General features: G+C 38.1%; 1 pseudogene; it reads right to left on the bottom strand.

The window, feature by feature from the left end:
- Positions 1 to 4,657: 4,657 nt before the first annotated feature.
- LOC114904779 lies at positions 4,658 to 5,244 on the bottom strand (annotated as a pseudogene).
- Positions 5,245 to 6,008: the final 764 nt, after the last annotated feature.

Here is a 6,008-nt window from a genome sequence, read left to right as displayed (position 1 = left end):
AAAGGAAGAGAAGAAATGTTTGAAACAATAATGACTGGGAATTTCTCCAAAGTAATGTCTGTAAACCACAGATCCAATAAGCTTAGAGGACAGTAAGCAAGATAAATGCTGGGGAATAAAAACCAAACCTAGGTATATCATTTTCAAACTAAAGAAAGTCAAAGACAAAGAAATTCCCTGAAAGAAGCCAGAGAGGGGAAAACATCTTACATACAGAGGAGCAAAGATAAGAATTACATCAGACTTCTCCTCAGAAACCTCTTATGCAAGCACTAAGAGAATGCAGTAAAACATTTTTTTATTTTATTGAAGTATAATTGATTTACAATGTTGTGTTAATTTCTGCTGTACAGCAAAGTGACTCAGTTATATATATATTTTCTTTTTCGTGTTCTTTTCCATTATGGTTTATCACAGGACATTGAATATAGTTCCCTGTGCTATACAGTAGGACCTTGCTGGTTATCCATCCTATACATAATAGTTTGCATCTGTTAATCCCAGACTCCCAATCCTTCCCTCCCCCACCCCTCCTCCCCCTTGGCAATCACAAGTCTGTTCTCTATGTCTGTGAGTCTGTTTCTGTTTTGTAGATATGTTCACTTGTGTCATATTTTAGATTCCACATGTAAGTGATATCATATGGTGTTTATCTTTCTATTTCTGACTTACTTCGCTTAGTATGATAATCTCTTGGTCCATCCATGTTGCTGCAAATAGCATTATTCCATTCTTTCTTATGGCCGAGTAATATACCATAGTATGTATATACCACATCTACCTTATCCATTCATCTGTCGATGGACATTTAGGTTTTTTCCATGTCTTGGCTATTGTAAATAGTGCTGCAATGAACACAGGGGTACATGTATCTTTTTAAATTACAGTTTTCTCTGGATATATGCCCAGGAGTGGAATTTCTGGATCATATGACAACTCTATTTTTAGTTTTTTGAGGAACTTCCACACTGTTTTTCATATTGGCTGCAACAGTTTACATTTCCACCAACAGTGTAAGAGGGTTCCCTTCTCTCCACACCTTCTCCAGCATTTATTATTTGTAGACTTTTTAATGATGGCCATTCTGACTGGTGTGAGGTGATACGTCATTGTAGTTTTCATTTGCATCTCTCTAATAATTAGCGATGATGAGCATATTTTCACATGCCTATTGGTCATCTGTGTCTTCTTTGGAGAAATGTCTATTCAGATCTTCTGCCCATATTTCTACTGGGTTTTTTTTTTTTTTTTTTGCTATTGAATTGTATGAGCTGTTTGTATATTTTTGAAATTAAGCCCTTATCAGTCATATCATTTGCAAATATTTTCTCCCTGTCCATAGGTTGTCTTTTCGTTTTGTGTATGGTTTCCTTTGCTGTGCCATAGCTTGTAAGCTTGATTAGGTCCCATTTGTTTATTTTGGGCTTTATTTCTATTGCCTTGGGAGACTGACTTAAGAAAACATTTGTGCAATTTACGTCAGAGAATGTTTTGCCTATGTTCTCTTCTAGGAGTTTTATGGTGTCTTGTCTTATATTTAAGTCTTTAAGCCATTTTGAGTTTATTTTTGTGTATGGTGAGAGGGTGTGTTCTAATGTCATTAGTTTACATGTGGCTGTCCAACTTTCCCTACACCACTTACTGGAGAGACTGTCTTTTCCCCATTGCCTCCTTTGTTAAAGATTAATTTTCCATAGGTCTGTGGGTTTATTTCTGGGCTCTCTTTTCTGTTCCATTTATCCGTATGTCTGTTTTTGTGCCAATACCATGCTATTTTGATTACTGTAGCTTTGTAGTATTGTCTGAAGTCTGGAAGGGTGATGCTTCCTGCTTTGTTCTTTTTCCTGAGGGTTGCTTTGGCAATTCTGGGTCTTTTATGGGTTTGTATAAATTTTAGGATTATTTTGTTCTAGTTCTTTAAAAAATGTCACTGGTAATTTGATAGGGATCACATTGAATCTGTAGATTGCTTTGGGTAGTATGGCCATTTTAACAATACTAATTCTTTTTTTTTTTTTTAGTGTTGACTTTTTAAATTAATTTTTATTGGAGTATAGTTGCTTTCACAATATTAATTCTTAAATGGAGTAAAATATTTAAAGTGTTGAGAGAAAAAAATCTCCATTCTAGAACTCTGTTTCCTGCAAAATTATCCTTCAGAAATGAAGGAGAAATAAAGACTTTTTCAGAGAAACTAAAATTAAGGGGATTTGTTGCCAATAGACCTGCCTTGCAAGAAACGTTAAAAGAAGTTTTTTTAGAGAATAGGTAAACAATATAGCTCAGAAATATGGATTTACTTAAAGAAAGGGAGAGCACTGAAGGAGAAGCAAGTGAAGATAAAATAAAAACTTATTTTTCTTGTTCTGAATTGATCTAAAAATAATAATTTGTTCAAAATAATAGCAAAAATGTATTTGAATATATATCTCTATATATGCTTATGTATGTTTATACATAAATGAAATGAATGATGGCAATGATACAAGGGATGGGAGGGAGAAATTAGGACCCTTTCATTATTATAAGGTACTCATACTACCTGCGAAGCAGTAAAATGTTATTGAAAATGGACTTGTAAATGTGTATTACAAACTCTAGAGGTACCACCAAAAAAAAAGTTTTAAAAAACAAGTATAACTAATATGCTAAGAAAGGAGAGAAAATGGAATCATATGAAATGCTCAGTTAAAACTACAAGAGGCAGAAAAAGAGTGGAAGACAAAAATAGGAACAATAAACAAGGACAATAAATAGAAAATAGTAACAAATATGGTAGATAGCAATCCAACTGTATCAATGATCACTTTGAACGTCAGTGGTCTAAATGCATCAATTAAAAGACAGATTGTCAGAGTGCATCAAAAAACAAGACCCAACTTGATGTTGTCTATAAGAAACCCAGTTTAAATATAAAGACACATATAGATTTTGTTTTTTATAAATTTATTTTATTTATTTATTTTTGGCTGTGTTGGGTCTTTGGTTGCTGCGTGCGGGCTTTCTCTAGTTGCGGCGAGCGGGAGCTACTCTTCTTTGTGGTGCACGGGCTTCTCACTGCAGTGGCTTCTCTTGTTGTGGAGCGTGGGCTCTAGGCACATGGGCTTCAGTAGTTGTGGCTCATGGGCTCTAGAGTGCAGGATCAGTAGCTGTGGTGCACAGGCTTAGTTGCTCCGTGACATGTGGGATCTTCCCAGACCAGGGCTCGAACCCGTGTCCCCTGCATTGGCAGGTGGATTCTTAACCTCTGCGCCACCAGGGAAGTCCCTAAAGACACATATAGATTTAAAGTAAATGGATGGAGGAAAATATACCACGCTAACAATAATCAAAAGAAAGCAACAATAGCCATATTAATTTCAGACATATCAGACTTCAGAGAAAGGAAAGTTATTTGGGATAAAAAGGGCATTACATAATGATAAAGAGATCAATTCTCCAAGAAGATGGTACCAAATTCTGGCAAGGATGTGGAGCAACAGAAAGTCTAATTCATTGCTGGTGGGAATGCAAAATGGTGCAGCTACTTTGGAAGACAGTTTGGCCGTTTCTTACAAAACTAAAATATTCTTTTTTTTTTTTACATGTTTTATTATTTTATTAGGAATAATTCCAGATGGGTTACGAATAAAACTTATTCACTGAGTTTGATGAGTTGTCCAAAAACTCTTAATGAAGACATGTTCCCCAATAAACGATAAAACATCAGCAGAACTATCATGTACTGGGCCAAGAGTCAGGCTGATACCAAAAGCAACATGCAACATAAAAAAGGTACAATATAAAGGAAGACAATCTGCTGAGTATTAAAAATCATCTCAATATGAACTCTTCGCAACTAGCATAGAACTAATTAGCTATCAAATCCAAACCACACCAAGGTAAGCTTGGCTGATAGAAGCCAGGAATCAATAATGGGGGGAAATATAATCTCCTCAGTGCAAAAGAACTGAATAGTGTTTTGGAGCATTTCCCTGGCTGGTACAAGCAGTATTCAAAACTCTTTTTGAAGAAAAAAAGTCTTTTTAGGGCTTCCCTGGTGGTGCAGTTGTTGGGAGTCTGCCTGCCGATGCGGGCGACACGGGTTCGTGCCCCGGTCCGGGAGGATCCCACATGCCGCGGGGCGGCTGGGCCCGTGAGCCATGGCCGCTGGGCCTGAGCGTCCGGAGCCTGTACTCTGCAACGGGAGAGGCCACAGCAGTGAGAGGCCCGCGTACCGCAAAAAAAAAAAAAAAAAAAAGTGTTTTTGGCAAGGGAGAAAAATAAAGACTAAAGACAAATGGAATGCTACATTTTTTAAATAGGTAGACTGTCCCAGGAATGATAAAGGTATCAGTAAAGTAGCAAGGGGATAACTTTAAAACATTATTTGTTGTGGGCTCAAAAAAACATTCAAAATGGATTTATTTAAAGGTGTCACATTAGCTACGTCCAGGCATTTAGGCTTAAGGAAAGTAAAATTAAAAGAGGACACTTTTTTTTCCCCAAGTTAAGAGAATCTCTTTAAAACGAAGCATATTGCTAAATGGCAACATTATACTTGGTAAACAATAATTGGCAACAAAATAAGTTTAAACGCGGTACTATTCTGCCCAAACCAGTCCCAGATACTGCTTAATAACCAAGATGCAAACTAATTTTGTTGTAACAAGCCTAGACCAATTCCATCAAACGTGTCCTTGGTTAGATATCCAGTTTCATTTAACGTTTCGAAAGCTCATTTGACAGCCAGTCAAGTCCCTCATACAGACGGGTTCCTTGTGTAGCACAAGTGGCTTGAACATACCATGTTCTGTTACAAAGAGACCAAGGACCTAATTTATCTGTCATTTCACTAATGGCCGTAGCATTCGGCAAATCCTGTTTGCTTGCAAAAAGCAGAAACACGGCATCTCGCAGCTCATCTTCCTGAAGCATTTTCTGCAGCTCTTCTGCTCCTTCCTGAATTCTTTCACGATCATTGCTATCGACCACAAAAATAAGACCCTGGGTACTTTGGAAGTAATGCCTCCAGAGAGGCCTAATTTTATCTTGACCACCAACGTCACATACTGTGAAACAAATGTTCTTGTATTCTACTGTTTCCACATTAAAACCAATGATAGGAATGGTGGTGACTATCTCTCCTAACTTCAGTTTATACAGAATGGTCGTCTTGCCAGCAGCATCCAATCCAGCCATCAAAATGCACATCTGCTTCTTGCTGAAGAGACGGGAGAAGAGGGAGGAGATGGTGAAGCCCATGGTGGTAGTGGCACTTGCAAAGGGCAGGAGCAGAAGGAGTTTGGGGCGACCCCGGGCCTTCTTTCACGCTCCTGGCAAACTCAGGGAGGAAAGAGGAGCTGAGGGCCGCAGGGACGGCTCGCTAGCCGGTGTGTACGATGTAGCTCCCCTCTGGGACAGGAATTAGCAGGGTGATGGCCTGCTCGACGACTCTAAAATACTGTTATCATGTGATCTATCAGTCTCACTCCTTGGTATTTACCCCAATGAGTTGAAAACTCATGCCCACACAAAAACCTGCACACAGATATTTATAACAGCTTTACTCATAATTGTCAAAACTTGGAAGCACCGAAATGTCCTTCAGTAGGTGAATGGATAAATAAACTGTGATACATCCAGGCAATGGAATATTATTCAGCGCTAAAGAGAAAAGAGCTATCAAGCCACAAAAAGACATGAGGGAAACTTCAGTGCATGTTACTTCGTGAAAGAAGCCAATCTGAAAAGCCTACACACCGTATAATTCCAACTCTATGATATTCTGGAAAAGACAGAACTATGAAGACCGTAAAAAGATCAGTGCTTGCCAGGGTTTGTTGGGTAGAGGGATGAATGGGTGGAGCACAGAGGCTTTTTAGGGCAGTGAAAGTATTCTACATAATACAGTAATGGTGGGTACATGGCATTTTACACTTGCCTAAACGCATAGAATATACAACACAAACAGTGAACCCTAACGTAAACTGTGGGCTTTAGTTAATAATAACATATCAATATTGGTC

This window comes from Monodon monoceros, unplaced genomic scaffold, assembly GCF_005190385.1.
Source record: "Monodon monoceros isolate NGI ecotype Baffin Bay Population unplaced genomic scaffold, NGI_Narwhal_1 Super_Scaffold_21, whole genome shotgun sequence".
NCBI lineage: Eukaryota > Metazoa > Chordata > Mammalia > Artiodactyla > Monodontidae > Monodon > Monodon monoceros.
This window is presented reverse-complemented; position numbering and strand designations above follow the sequence as displayed.